Source organism: Nesoenas mayeri, assembly GCF_963082525.1.
Source record: "Nesoenas mayeri genome assembly, chromosome: 1".
Taxonomy (NCBI): domain Eukaryota; kingdom Metazoa; phylum Chordata; class Aves; order Columbiformes; family Columbidae; genus Nesoenas; species Nesoenas mayeri.
In genome coordinates, this window is record NC_137541.1 from 50,376,122 (window position 1) to 50,393,168 (window position 17,047).

Consider the following 17,047-nt stretch of genomic DNA (forward strand, 5'->3'; position numbering starts at 1 on the left):
TTTCCTTTCCTGCATCTTGACATTTTGCTCAGCACCTCAGAGAAAAGGCTGGCTTCATATTCTCTGTAACCACTCATATAACCACCACATAAATGAATAAAAATTTCCAGATTCACAGCAGGTGAAATAATTTCTGAATTCCAGACCCTATTTTAATCCTTGATGTGAAACAGTGAAATGCAAAGCACAGTTTCTTATTGCAGAGACTAAAATTCCCTGCTACTCCAGGACAGTGCAGTATCCACCACCACAAATTCAAGGTTTACTGTTCCAATGTGCAGAGGTTTGAGGGTCAGACCAAAAACATTCACTCTGCTGCTGCTTGGTTAAGACACTGGGCAGACAGACATGCAGCTTCCTTCCCAACTTTTGTCTTTCTGCCTTGTGTGACAGCAACAGTGTGGTGGCTTCAGGGTGGTGTTGTCAAGCAGCAGCATCAAGGGTCATGGATGGCAAACTGAGAGTGGCCACAAAGCAGGTGGACAATGACCACTTCAAGCACAGTCCCACAGCACCTAATCCAGGTGAACAGACCCAGCTGGCAACAGCAATGAATCCTATTGAATGTCTGGTGAGTGTTGGGCAAAAGCGAGGTAACAAGTCAGGTCCAAAGCAAATCCAGGCAGTCCAGGCTATTCAGAGGCAGTACTGGAGACAAGTACACTTAAAACATAGCTTGCTCAGGCAAGGCCCCTCTGGACCATTACAGCTTATTAGTGCCCCCAGGACCCTCATGGTCATTATGACTATGAATCTTGACGGATGGCCACTTCACTTTTGGAGTGCACAAATTTACCTTTCTCAGTTTTTTCATGTGGAGATTGAGATGACTCCCACTCATGCTCATCCAATGTTGATGAAATCTACATACAGAGAAGTCAACAACTTCTCTTTGCATTGGATTCCTCAACACTGGACACTTTTAATATTCTGGTGGACAGGGTGCTGGGCCATCTTGTCTAGGCTGTGCATGTTGCCAAGAGACGTTGGACCATATGATCCTTGTGGTCCTTTCCAACCTGGTATTCTGTGATTCTGTGATTCTATGCTTTATTTACACCCTGTGGGAAATAAAGGACATTCCATCACAGAGCAGGGTGCATCAGCAGTGAGCTTTGCTGTGTCTAGGTAGATTCATGCTGAGGTGCCTGTATTTCTGCCTCAGACCCCTAACAGAACTCTGAGGTTACCTGAGTTTCTCTACACCTTGTGCCATGCCTCAGGACTAGCAGGACCTCCAAAAAGTGACAATCTGCCAGCACTGGGTCTAGATGTTCAGAGGCTAATACTGGACCTGTTTTCCAGAGCTAGCCATTTGACTAAGATGAAAGTGGCTTTGAAAATTAGTTCAAGAATAAAAACCCTAATATTTATTGGGACAAATTATTTGATGAACATTATGTTATGCTTACAGAAATTATGGCAGTGTCATAAATAATTCAGAAGAACACAGCAGATTAAATCTGTTGCATAATTTGACAACAAATAACTCAGCTGACTGACAATCATATAAATCTCACATAAAATCCACATCTGCTTGCTCTGGAAGTGTTTGGTATAGGAATAAATATTCCCAGGCAGAAAGGTTGTATCACTGTCAAATATTAGATGGGTTCATATTAGTTTGAAAAGAATGTGTAGTTTTCTTCTAAATATAAATCAGTATGGATATTTAATTAATTACAATAAATCTACAAGTAGAATATGCAAAAGAGAAGACTGTTGGAGACAGAGAATTAAATTGAGTTAAATAAAATTAGATATCAAACTCCCTAAAAAGTGAAAATGTCTTTGTTCCACTTTTTTTTTTCCTTATAATAAATATTTATGAAGTAAAGCATGCAAGAAAAGGACAACAGTGAATGACATAAGTGACATTATAAAATCTGAATAATATTACATCTAGGCTGTGAAGCTGGCCCTGCAGGAGCTTGAAAACATATGTAGCTAAAATAATTCAGATAAATATTACAATGTAGTGTTTGATATACTTGCAAAATCTCAGTGTGTCACTGCCAAAATGTAAACTGCAGCATGGTATGATACCAGGATAGTGCACATTTTCTTGCAGTAGGTTTGACTTTTTTTTGTCAGGATTGTTTTATAAAACACATTGTCTTGATTTGATAGAAATGTCATTTCACTTCATTTCCTATATCCAGACATGGGAAATTTATTGAATTCAGGCTTTCAAATACACTACCAATTTTGTTTAGATTTAGCTAGAGTTATTGCATGAGAAGTGAACAATTGCTAGCAGACTATTTCAACAATTTCTGGACTTCATTATAAACACACCTACACTAGTGTATGCAAGCAGTAATTCTTGCACTCAGTGGAATTATACCAAGAATGTCTTACCAGTAAGATGAAATCAAATTACAGTACTGACTTTTAAAATGCACTACACAAATATATATGTTCTTATGTGTGTGACATGCAAAATTTAGCTCTGAGGCTGAAACTCCAGTGACCATCTCCCTACATTTCTATGGAAGAAAAAAATTAGTGAAAGCGTCCAGACATCTTCCAATTAATCTTTTTTATCCTCTTTAAAAATGAAAATTGAGTTATCAAATAGAACCTTAAGGAAATTAATAGGTTAGTGAGAGCAGCTATAAATCAAAGAAAGGGATTTTGCAATCTGCCAGTCTGATGTTTAGAGTGAAAATTTGGTGAATAAGTTTGACACTGTTCCAATAGTAAAAACCAAACTCCACACAGAGTCACATAAGTAATTTTAAGAATATAGCTGATAATTTTGTATTAATATACAGCAATATTTTAAAATTACTATGGATTTTAGAACGGCTGATAACTTCTATTAGTTTACAATATGTAGAAAAAAATGGTACATTAGAGTTTCATAGATCTGGTGATACTGATACTACATGAATGGAATATTCTTCACAGTAACTACAGAATTATTTTGAACTTGTCATGTTTCTAAATACTTTTGGTTTTGTTCATGAGGAACTGGAAGATACCAGCTGGGCTTTTCCATTTTTTACAATTTTGCTATAGAAATAGATAAACAATACCTGAGCTTGTGCCTAGGTGTTGTGGTTTAATCCCATTCAGTAGCTAAATCCCACACAGCCATCCCACAATCCCACTCATTCTCGTTCCCTCCCTTCACAGTGGGATGAGGAAGAGAATCAGAAGAAGAATCAAAATTGAGAAAACACTGAAAGACAGTTCAATAGGTAAATAAAAAACTGTGTGCACAAGCAAAGCAAAATAAGCAGTTTATTCACCACTTCCCATTGACAGGCTGATGTTCAGCCCCTCCAGGAAATCTGGGTAGCATCACGTGTTATGGTTACCAGGAAGACAAATGCCGTGACGCTGAATGTCCCCCCGTCATCCTTCTTCTCCCAGCTTTATTGCTGAGCATGATATCATATGGTATGGGAAACCCTTTTGGTCAGTTGGGGTCAGCTGTCCTGGCTGTGTCCCCTCCCAGCTTCTTGGGGACCCCCAGTCTGCTCGCTGGTAAAGGAGCATGAAAAGCAGAAAAAGTCATGTTGTTATGTTGCCGTGTCAGCACCATGAAGTGTGTTATCAACACTGTTTTCATCACAAATCTGAAACATAGTACTATATGGGGTATTGTGATGAAAATTAACTCTATCCCAACAATAACCAATACAGTAGAGAAAAAAACAAACAAACAAAATCCAACACCACAACACAGCAGTTTTCTATTAATATATAGAGGACATCAGTAGACAGATGTGGCAGAAAAAGAGAAAGGGAGAACAAGTATATTACATCCTACTTCTTCAAGCAGAGAATGTAAGTCTTTCTCAACCTCACTCTAGAAGTCAGTGACAAAACCAAAAATAAAGGTCAAAAGTAGTTTCCACCGTAAAACTAAACAATACTACAACAATACTAAAAACAGGCACTCTGACTTTCTGAGAAATATTTACTGAGGCCAAGTTGAAACTAGGTTGATGTGTTAGGTAGGTTACAGCAGAAGTCACTAGGGAAGGTGACAAATTCTCATTTTGATATAATGTTATCAGGCAAAGACAGCTGGAATAGTTGTACAGAGTGATGAGACTCACACTTACCATGAGAAAATGACCTAGGTACAGAGAAAGGTTACCCCAGAGCCATCTATGAGTATGGTTCTCAAAAATTTAAAGTAAACAGAAGAGTATTCTGATGTCAAATGTGTCTGTCACATAATAAATCCATACATAAACAAATAATCTGTATAATGATATTACATTTTAATTGATGGTTTTAAGTTTTACTGGATTATCAAGAGCAGACTACTATGCATTTATTTTATCAGACAACATAATTAAATCATACTCAAATATGATGAGCTTCCATATCATAATCCTTGATGTAAATTGGATGTGAAATAATTTCTAGCTCCTATTCCATATTATAATTTTCAATATGAAATATGTTTGTGCTTCATCAATTCAGTTTCAGAATTAAGATTAGGTGTCTGCATAAATAAATATATAATTATGATTATTTATTTATTGAAAGTCCCAGGGCAAGCTCTAAGTATTGATGTACTAAATATGTATTTTATGAGAGGACAGTTCATACTGTAATCTTCAACTCCAATGTGAAAACAATTCAGGCTGAAACTCTATGCCTTCCATTCTTAAAGGGATGAGGGGCAGCTATTGGTCTGGTAAAAAATTAATAGTTAATTTAGGGTCTATGTTATTATAATTTGTCTCTTTTTTTTTATCTTTTTTTTTTTTTATCCCTACCTTTTTCTTATAGTTCTATATTTTGTTCTTTTTTTCCACGTACTTAGAATAAGAGACAATTTCTGCCTGTTTGCCCATGTGAAGAACTCAGTGCTTGCCATTTGCAGAATTTGGGGGGGGTTGCAGATTTTTGCATGACAGAAGACATGGTTCAGCTGTTTCATCAGCTCACATAGGAGATAACTGAGCAAATATCCAAAAGAACAAAGAGACTTGAAGAAGCTCCTTTTTTTTTCTGAATGCAGAGGAAATGGGAGATTTGGATTGCCAGCACAGGGAATGTTAGCATAGCTATAGTAACACAGAACAGTTATGTCAATAAAAGGGTTTTTATGGATCAAGGTTCTCCAAGTCACTCTTTGATCCTGGATAGACTAATGGAGAAATACTGCTGTGTCCTTCCTGTGTCTCTAGGACTGTTGGGAAGTTTGAGATGACTACCAACCATTGTCTCTTTCAGGTTCATCAATAAAAGGGAAGAGACATAACTTTTCCTTCATGTTTTGCAATCAGCTCATCTTCTTGCTCCGTGAACAATGTGTCTCTCAAATAGCCACTTGATAACCACTGACAAGATATGCAGTACAATGTTCTTGCTCCTCATTAGTATGGAAAACTCATCCCTCGAATTTTACTGTGTCATCAGGAACTACAAACTTCAGCAGCTCTGCCAGAGCTTTGCTTCAGCCCTAGGGCCATTTCTTTTCCTTTTGTGTCTAGTTGCCTGATACGTACAAGGGATGTTTAGGAGTTCATTCACCGGGAAAGATGAGTATATCCAATGATGGTTATACCAGAAGAGAGAATATAACAGATCTAGGTGCTATGCACCTGAAACTGCAGCAGATGCTGAGGTTTTTAACTTGAATATATAGTCTTGTTACAATTCAGCTGACTGAAGGCTCTTTATATCATGAAACGTCAGAAAATCAGTTTGGATATGCACTGTTTGTCCTGTCCTATCTGAATATTTGTCCGACTAGCGAGTCATCTCTGTGAACTGAGGCCTGGTGACAGATTGAATCCAATTCCGGTTGGCTTCAGGATCCAGTCCAGTATTTCAGCTGCTGGCCCTACATCTGCCGGAGTAGTTGTCGGGACTTTCAAGATTGGTTTTGTGTATTTTATATTATTTTCTCTGTTTTTATTAGTAGCATTAGTAAAATATTTTTTTATTTTTCCAACTATCTTCTTTTGGTCCTTCTTCCTCCCAGTCGCCTGTCCTTAGTGGGAAGCGGGGAGATGGAGGGGCTAAAGAGGGAAAGTGAAGGGCGAGGGGGTTAACGATACAGCTGCCGTGGTTTATTGTTACCCTGCTAGAAGTATCAAATTCTTGTCCCCAGATCAAATTCTGAAAACCTGACATGAAATATAAATATTAAAGTGAAATTATTACATCTAATTGTAAATGCCTGTATATGTTGTAAATATATGAATTTTCATCATCAAGGAGACATGTACACTCCAAGGGTGCAATGGCATTGACTATTTTCAGCTATTTTCAATAGGATGAAATTAATTACACCATACAGATGCCTTTTTCCACTGTTAAATAGAAACAACATCAAGAACAGTAGGTCAGGAGTGGATACTTGTTATAAGGACAAATCTCACACACCGTATCTACTGATTTTAAAATCTCATTCTGGCATTCCATTGTCCTGCTGAGCTAACCAATAATCAGTCCAACAGGACGTTTGGGAAAGAAGTATTTACGTTTCATAGAGGCAATATTATAGTGAAGGTGATGACACCGAAGTGAAATTTATAGGGAACTGTAATTTCTTCAGTTAGATCTGTTGATTTTTTTTATTCTTTTTTTTTTTTTTTTTTTTTTTTTAATGATAGACCTTTGGGAATATCATCCTCTTGGTCACATGCATGTTTTCTTCTATCCGTATTTGAGATTGGAGTCAGAACCAATTTCATCCTGCAAGGAAGATAGCTGGCTTGTTCACCACTTAAGCCAAAATACTAGCATTTGGGACCATGTTCAAAGCTAGTAGCCAAACAGGTATGGTAATTTAAGCATTACCTTTGGTACATGATGAATAAGCCTACCAGTTTGTCAAGCAATATTAGCAAGAGTAACTTCCCTTTTCTTCAAGCTTTGCTTCTCTTACATTTTGTCTCGCCACCAAAAGAAATGAGAAAACGGAGAAATCAAAGCCTGAGTCTAGTATACTAAAGCTAATTATATAATTTAGGATGGATGAGCATATATATTTATTTTTTGGGACAGTTTTCTGCTTCTTCATCTGCTAAAATCCTATTTTCAAATCCTTCCATAAGAGAAAGATCTTTCATGAAGATCAGCTAGAGAAAGTTTCCTCATCTTCTCTTTTTCTTTGTCTCATCTATCACACTTGGTTATGGGCTCCTTGTGGCAAAGAATAAAGTGTAAAAATGTGTTCTTATCAATAAATACCTAATGTAAGTCTGAAAAAACTTTTTGAAAATTTGTGCAGATTCACCAGATGGTCACAAGTGTAACTGTTTCAAATATGTTCTTGTTCCTTTGAAGGGTATATAAAAGCTTGTGTACACATAAGTTTGTCATAGTAACAAATAACAGTCTTCATATTGAATTATAGTCTTACACAACAAAAGCTAGTATTGACCATCCAAAGTCTCATGATAACTGATGGTTTTCTTAGTGCTTTAAGGCCCTGAATTCTAGTTTCACATTGCAAAGAAACCTGGGAGTGTAGAGTCTGTGTTTCTTTTGGATAGAATTACCTTGGAAGATTTTATGAGTCTACATTATACTGTCCAATATAATAGAACTCACTAACAGGCAACCTGATAAGGAGGCAGTAAAGCACAATATCACAAGTCTGTCAAATTAGCTAGAGTACACACTAGGGACTTTACACTGTTTGTTTTGCTAGCCATTGGAGAACAGATAACAAATAATGTGGTATACAATGCCTTGGTCAAATAATACTTGATCCAGAGTAAAGCTCTGGATATAAAGTTAACTGACAAGGTGACAGTGGCTACAGAGAAGGCAGAGTTGCTGAATGCCTTCTTTGCTTCTGTCTTTACTACTAAGGCCAGCCCTCAGGAAGTCCGGATCCTGGAGGTAAGAGGTAAAGTCTAGAGAAAGGAGGACTTTTCCTTGGTTGAGGAGGATTGGATCAGAGACAGTTTAGGAAAATGGATACCACAAATCAATGGGCCCTGATAGGATGCACCCACAAGTGCTGAGGGACCCGGCAGGTGTTATTGCTAAACCATTCTCCATCATCTCTGAAAAGTCATGGAGAATGCGAGAGGTGCCTGAGGACTGGAGGAAAGCCAGTGTCACTCCAGTCTTCAAAAAGGGCAAGAATGATGACCCAGGAAGCTGCAGACCAATCAGCTTCACCTCTATTCCTGGAAAGATAATGGAACACGTCATGCTGATTGTCATCTCTAAGCATATGGAGAAAAAAAAGTTTAGCAGGAGCCGTCAACATGGATTCACCAAGGGGAAACCATGCTTAACCAATAGGATAGCCTTCTATGATGGCATGACTGGTTGGATAGATGGAGAGTAGTGGATGTTGTCTACCTTGACTTCAGCAAGGCTTTTGACACTGTGGTCCATCACATCCTCACAGGTAAGCTTGGGAAGTGTATGTTTGACGAGTGAACAGTGAGATGGATTGAGAACTGGCTGGATGGCAGAGCTCAGAGTGTTGTGATCAGTGGCACAGAGTCTCGATAGAGGCCTGTAGCTAGTGGTGTTCCCAAGGGTTCAGTACTGGGTCCAGTCTTATTTAACCTACTCATCAATGATCTGGATGAAGGGACAGAGTGTACCCGCAGCAAGTTTCCTGATGATACAGAACTAGGAAGAGTGGCTGATACACCAGAAGGCTGTGCTGCCATTCAGCAAGACCTGGACAGGCTGGAGAACTGGGCAGACAGGAAGCTGATGAAGTTCAACAAAGGCAAGTGTAGGGTCCTTCACCTGGGGAAGAGTAACCCCATGGACCAGTATAGGTTAGCGGTTGACCTGCTGGAAAACAGCTCTGTGGAGAAAGACCTGGTAGTCTGGGTCGCCAAGAAGTTAACAATGAGCCAGCAATGTGCTCTTGTGACCAAGAAGGCCAATGTTATCCTGAGGTACAGTGTGACCAGCAGGTCAAGGGAGGTTATCTTCCACCTTTACTCTGCCCTGGTGAAGCCAGATCTGGAGTACTGTGTCCAGTTCTGGGCACTCCAGTTCAAGAAATACAAGGAACTTTTGGAGGGGGTGTAGTGCAGGCCAACAAAGATGATTAGGGCACTGGAGCATCTTTTTACCAGGAATGTCTGGGATAGCTGGGTCTATTCAGCCTGGAGAAGAGAAGGCTGAGGGGGGATCTCATCGAAGTTTATAAATATCTTATGGGCTGGTGTCAAGAGGCTGGGACCAGACTCTTTCTGGTGATGCCCAGTGACAGGATGAGGGGCAACGGGTGCAAACTGAAACACAGAAAGTTCCATCTGAATATGAGGATAAACTGCTTTGAGGGTGCCAGAGCACTGGAACAGGCTGCCCAGAGAGATTGTGAAGTCTCCTTATCTGGAGACGTTAAAAATATACCCGGACACATTCCTGTGTGATCTGCTTTGATGAACCTGCTTTAGCAGGTGTGTTAGACTAGATGATCTTCAGAGGTCCCTTCCAACCCCAAACATCTGTGATTCTATTTGAACTGACTTGAACAAATAAAACTAGTATATACTGGAACAGCACTTTGTGCTGTGTGCCTGTAATGGCTTTCATCTAGTGCAGAGAGCACTACAGCCAGATTCATTGTACCATCAAACCAACATGTGAGCCTTTCATTTACTTGTAAAAGCTCTCAGTGAAATCACTCATTCTTAATAAAGTAAAATTTAGAGTTTTATTAGACTATCAGAATGAAGAACAAATAGTTTCAGAATCACCACACTACTAGCAGAATGAAACTTCACACTGCCCAGGATGGGTACCCAATAATGTAACGTGGAGTTCTGCATCTGACCAGTCACTTAATCTACCTTTTTTGCACCTATTTTGTTCTTCAGTAATACCAAACATACAGCAGTAGTCTAATCTTGCAGAAAACTGGGAAAAGTGAATACTTTTTCTCCAGTTTAACTCTGCATTAGCTCATTATGCAGCCAACCAGTGCATCATTATGGCAACATGGCATAGTTTGCAGCAGAATAGAAAAAGACCAAGCCTACTGGGGGGAACCAAGACTTCAGATAATCTGATTTTTAACCTAAAATCTCACGTCTCATCTTTCAGAGGAAGGACAAATAGCTACCACTGAGTTAAGTTAATCCTGCTGTTCCTGGAGACTGCAGATGGCCAGAACCCAGATTTGTCCCTTCCTGAAGAAAAGAGAGCTTTCACCTGTAGTTCAATGGGAAAATAAGGAGCACAAGCTCATTGTTTTGAGTTGAACTCTTTATGATCAGTGAATGTTAGTTTTAAAAGAGGTTTAGATAAGTCTTTGAGTACATAACAATGAGGAACCTTGTCTTTGAATTCCAGAAAGCCTTGGGAAGAAAAATGGCCACTTGAATACTCAGCTCAAAATCTGAAACAGAAGTGCTTCTAGGTATGCTCATTGAACAATTTCTGACAATTCAAATCTACGTATTTATAATATCTGAGGTGCGTAAGTGGGTAAAGACAATTTCTGAGTTTCTCTACTAAGAATATACACTGGCATTATGGTTTATGAGTTGTAGTGTTTTCTTGAATCTCACCTTAAGTAACTTACCAGGTAGCATAGGAGTCAAGAACAAAATCCAGCTCCCTTTCCCCATCTCTTAATCAGAAGAGCATTCTTTCTTTCTAAAGACTACACGTTACCTAAGTAAAAAAATTAGTTGATGGAAATTCAGAGATATAAAAATAGATGGCATAATACTCTAAGGGAAGCTTTATAAAGAATAAACTAGTCAATTTTCTTAAATGCACAATTAAAAAAAATGAAAAAAGGTGATAAACAGAGTCTAAAATTCATAAAACCTGATAGTTTCACTAGATTTTTTACTATACTTCCACTTCTTTTGTTTGTTTTTGTTTGCCGAACCCAAGTTAAATATTGGCTAGCAGCCTGAATCAAGAAATGACTTGGATGCTTTCCAGGAACTCACAAAGATTTGCGAATGTCCTTGGCTGTCAGTGAGGAGGCTGATAAAAGTACATCTAGGAAGAGAAGGTGGTTTAATGACTGAATCACATTGTGCTGTGTTGGAGAATCAATCCATTTCTTACATTTGTTTATTTTGGTTGGTTGGTTGTTGTTGTTTTTTATAAAGATGATAAGGACAAATTCAGAAAAGAAATCAGAATGAATGTCAAGTAGATGGGTAGATTTACAGATAAAGCTCAGTAATGCTTTCTGTGAGTAAAAACCTTCTCTATTATTTGCTTCCTTTCAGTAGCTCACAGAACATCAGATAGCAGTTGTATGGATGATATTATTTCCTTCTTAATGATTGAGAAATAATAATTGTAACATCTCCCATAAAATACAAGCAACGTCATTATCCACTCTTCCTGCATGAAGCTGATTATTTGAGGTTATTTGCTTGATAAAAGCTGAAGGAACAGCAAGTCAGACCTAATTCTGAAGTTTCAGAGTTTTCATACTATTTGAAGACCTCTGACCTATCTCATAAAGTCTTTACTGTGAACACACCAAAACCACTAAACATTTAAGAATGTTTGTAGGATTCACCCATGACTGCTGGATGTCTCTGTAAGTAAGGTATATTTTTTCCTCCAGTCTTTTTCTCTTTTCAACCCTTTTCTAATGGCTTCCTGGAATACAGTGCTTATACTTTGCATACCTAGAGAAGTTCCTTTTTGTTCCCTATGAGTCTTGGCTGCATGTCTGAGGAGCCTCTTAGATTCTGCTGCTGCTACCTTCTGGCCCTCCATGACCCCTTTTCTCTGGGCTATTCTCCCAGGTCTAAGTACTCATCCCAGATTGGGGAAGTGCAGTCACTGCCCTCACCAAAAAACTCAGGTTGGCTCTGTGCAACACAGTTCTGTTTACTATCCCCAGACTCTTAACAGAACAAAACATAGAGGAAGTAATTAGGGAACAAATAAGAAATTTATACTACCCAAAAATAAGCCAACTATCACATCTGGTTTTAACATAGTATTATAGATTTCTCTACTTAGTTTGATCTATCATGATCAAACTTTGTCATGACATTTTAATGATTGATTTTCTCAGCCATTATATTTTGAGCAATGTTGTTCTCTAAAACAAATTTTGTGTCCAGGAAACACTATTGTCACAAGTGATTGCTTCCTTAGTTTTCAAGTATTCACCTAGTTCAGCTTTATAACCAAAGGAAAGCAAGACTTAAGAGCATCTGGTGCAGATATTAGGATTGGTACCTGACTGTAATTGTTTTAGAAACATAATTAGGTCTTTGCAATTATTTAACAATTACAATTGTCATCAATTTTAAATACATTGCCTTAAACCTTAGCAGTTTATTACTAACTCTGATTTGATACAAACTTAATTGGTTATGATGAATGAATTAGAGTCATTGAAACTTATAAAACCATACCTCAGATAGAGTAGATTTCTTTAACAGATTTTTGCTCCTCAGGGAACAAGAAAGAAATAACCACTACAAGGATAAATATACCCCATTAAATTTATTCTTAACTCTGTTCTAAATAATCAGGGCACAAAATATAATGGTTAATAATGAATTAATTACACTAGGAAAAGGATCCAGACAGTAGTTGTGTTGTGAAGTATTCTATGTAGGGATTAGTTATGGTTCTCATAACTGACACTCCACAAAGAACAATCAAAAAGAGAAAAATAGTAGCGAGAGGGATGGCCAAGAAAGACACAAGATTTCATTTCTTGGTCTTAAACTTAATGCAGAAAGCACATGAAAAATTTCACCTGTGTGGTGGGATGACCTTGGACTGCAGCTAGATACCCACCCAGCTACGCTTCCACTCCCACAGGGATAGAAAAAAGAATGAACATATTTGTGGGTCAAGATAATGAGAGGGAGATCACTTGCCAATTACTGTCACAGGCAAAACAGACTCAACTTGCAGAAGATCAATTTTGTTTATCGACAATTAAAATAGACTTAGATGATGAGGAACAAAACCAAAAATTAAAACAGAACTTTTCCACCACCTCCACCACCTCTGAAAACAGAGAAAGTACATGTCTCCAAAGAATTAGAGATAAAACTCTGTAATTTAGAATGTGTCACCAGAAAATTATTTTAGTTCTTTTAAATAAATTCCAGCCAGTATGATTAATTTGTCATAAATTCACATGATTTCAGATGGTGCAGATGTTCTGCAAATACAGTGTTTTACAGTTCTACAAATGTTTTAGCTGTAACCACCTCAGTCTGAGAAACTCCCTCATGTTTAAGTTGATTCCAAACATGTGAGTGTCTTGCTACTGGCAACTGTGAAGAAGGGCAGTCCTGGAAGTGGTTGTTACAGTCATTGAGCAAGTGGTGGGAAGAACAGAAACTATGTAAAGGAAGATATATGTCAGACTCTGGATATTTTTTTTCTTCTATGGCTTTTATTCAGAAATGGCTTATGTTCTTGTGCTGAGTTTAGACTGCTTAAAGGTGCCACTCCATTGAATTTTTCCCATAATATGCAAAGCTTGCATTAACATTATATTTCTGTTCACCCTATCCATATCATATCTCTCATGTGCAACTACATGGATCACATCTAACCCTTCAACTAGATGTATTTTTATCTTAAATAGATTAGTAAACTTCATTTGTTCTTTGACTTCTACATAAAAGCTTCACAGAAAAATCAGAACACCTTGATATAACAATTTTGTATGGACCAATATCCTTAAGATATGACCACAAACAATTCATGAAAGGACATGAAAGTTAAAGACATAGGTCTATGAATGTTAATTCAGGAAAAATGATATAAAGCTTGAACAAAATGTTTTATCGCATAAATCCTTACAATTCACAGACCTCAAACTGCAACAGTTTCACATTCTGCTGGCTTTGATAATATATTACTTAAAAGAAGCAGGTGTCTGATTAAGCTGTTTCCATGAATTATAATAGTTGTACAATTTCAGTGGCTTATATAAATATAATTTAAATAAGATATATGGCGGAGAGTTATCATAATGATAATTTAATCTGGTTCATTTTAAATGACAGTTCGATATTTTTGTCAAGAAAGTCAGAAATATACCATTGCTGAGCTGGATTTTATTTAGATATGTTGAAGGAGTAGCCTGTATTCTGAAGGGTTTTAGTCAGCGCATTTCATTTCAGTATCCTATAAGTTCAGGAACTCCAATAGACAGATATAAATAAGATAGAAATTCCATTTCAAGGAAAAAAAAAGAATAAGATAGAGGTCTTAAAGCCTGGCTATATTTTTATTTTGCAGTTGATGAAGAAAGAAGGAGCCCTTTTGAGAATAAAGGTTTATTGCATTAGTAATTTTGCAGCCCACACAATGGTGGCATAACAAACTAGAAAGACTGGCACTACCTTTCACAAATAGTTGAGACAAAAAACATTTCAGACAACACAGCCATCTATCTATTTAGTAGGCACCACATACTCAATAAAGTGCTTAAGCTTTTAAATTTAGACATATGTCTAAATGCCAAAACGTGTGTTTTGCAGAACAGTAATGCACTTAAGCATAAGCTTAAATGCTTTGCTTATCTGGAACTTTAATGAATACCCCTCTGATAATCTTGACCTAATGTAGAATGATCACCTTCTCTAGGGATTACTAGCAGTTCAGTTAAATTCTGTTTTTTCTCAATTGCAGATGTGAAATAAAATCCTTTAGAGACTGAATGTAAACCACAAATTATGCCTCAGAGACATGAACTGAAGTCTGAGATAAGAAAAGCTTGGATTTTTATGCATTCAGGCACCCAAACTCAAGGGAGGCAGTATCATGCTTCTTGCATTTTCAAAGTTCATGTAACTTCTGTGACATTTCCTTTTGTGTTTACTACATCCTATTCTTTGAGTAATTAGTTTCTTGGCATAAGGTACATCAAAGACAATGAAAACAAACTATTCCTTTGAAGGCTGCACTGTAAAAGAAACCAGGAAACAGGATTCACAGTTTAAATCTTTATGGCATGAAAGACCTTCCTAGTGTGTCACAGACTTGTTTTGCTCACCCACAGAAAGTTCTAACAAACAGCTTACCTGCCCCTTTCCCTAACATATCCAGTCTTTCCTTCTGTAGCAAGTATAATTCTCTATTGATTCTTACAAAGGGAGAAACAAAAGCTGAGTTAAATGAAGCATGTTATTGTATATGTTCCCAAATATCTGAAAATCAGAACCAGCTCATGTGGTTCTAAAAACCGGTTACAACAAGCTGGAAGAAAGATCTTAAAGGGATAGGAGCTCTGCATCCAATAACACCTACTAATTAAGGCAGCATTTAATCTAAAGTAAGAAGAAAAAACAATCATCTACTTTCTTATGTTTTGTGAACCATACAGTAATCCCGCAATAAAAAAAAAAAAAAATATGTAGTGCAGAGTTTTTAACTTCAAAATTTTTATATTTATTTGAACAAAAATGTGTACTTTTTGTTTCACCTTAACAGTTAGTACCTTGCAGGCATAGCTTGATGGAGGCAGTATCCACAGACCTAAGAATAATCTTGTACCTAAAATCAGTTAGACTGTTTTCAAACAGTACTTGAAATTGCTGCGTACACACACGTCTGCAAATTAGCTGTATTTCGTATAGCATGGTCTGTATATCCACTAGTTTTGAAATTCAGACACAGAGTTTGGAATAAGATAATTTGAAATAAAAGTAAACCATTTTTAAATCATTTTTTATCTGTAATTATTTAAGAAAAATAAAAAGGCAAAAAATCCCAATGCTGGACAGACATGTAGAAATTTTTCCTAAACCATTTGGTTTTGTTACTCTGACCAGAATTAACACCATTGCAGCTTTTCAGAAATCAGTTCTGCAGGAAACACATTGCAAACAGCAAGGGTGAATAAAATTTTAAGGGGAAAAAGCTTATAGACTTTGAAACGAGCAAGGAGTTAAAATGCTATCAAACTCTATCTGAATAGCAAACCTTGGAAATACCTGCTAAACTGAATAAAATGATTCTTTTGCCTGTGCTCATCACTTCAGGTATTATAAAATGACTACAAAGTGTTTTGAAAGCGCTACCCTATCATATTTCGGCATTTTGCAATTTCACTTCAGTCTACTTTGAAGTAACAGTCGGCAGTACTTAGGAAGACTCCACAAAGTTTGCAATCAGCAGACTAAGCAGCTGTACAGCTATTTACCTTACAGTGCTATATTAGTTCTATTAAATAAGGACACATAAAGATCCAGAATCATTCCAGAGTACATACATATCTCTGTGTGTGTATATATACAGATCTGTGCAGTGTTTCCCTGTGCACATTCCTATGTAACCTCAGATGACAGGTTTTGGGGGCTTTTAGGTGTTTTTTAGTAACTACTGTAAGTGTTTTGATGTCATTTCAGTTTGACCTGGTACATCTGGTATATTCAAACATAAGCGGAATGTTTTTGACTTATTTTGGTTTTTTTACTCAATTTGCAGCATTAATAAAAGGAGTGAGGTGGGGAAGGAAAGAAGAGAGGGAAAACAGTATTGATAACAGTCTTCCACTCATATACCTAAATGCTCAGCGTATCTTGTAAAGGTATGATTTACAGCTCACAGTTCTAACTGGTTTGACATGCTAATATTGATATAGACTACTCTTTTTGTTGTTAAGTACATTATAAAATGTGTTTGTAAACTTTTCAGTTTAACTAATTAAAATTTTGAAAGAAAAATCAATAGTATGCATACAATCTCCGTTTATTATGAAAGTTCTTAACATTTTTCTGTACAGTCATGCAAAATTTTTGCCCTTGCAATGAGTCTTGGCACCAGATGGCAATGCATGTGACTAGAGTTTATAGTGACATTTCTTCTTCTCTGGTGAGTTTGTGAGTCCATGGGTTTGGAGTAAACCTGGCAGAGAGATGGCTCAGAAAAATGGAGGAAATCTGCTTTGCAATGTTTCCTTGATCCACCTGCTGTGAACTCTGGAAGCAACTCAATGGAGACTCTAGTCAGATTCACCACTGTCAACAGATAGGAAAGTAAACCCAACAGGAATGTGTGTTTCAAGCTGGAATTAGGTTGTTACAGTATATATTTTCAACACTGTTTTCAAAGGTGTGTTGTTTTTTTTTTCTTCTCTGACAGAAATTCTAGTTTACAAGGAACTTTGATATAT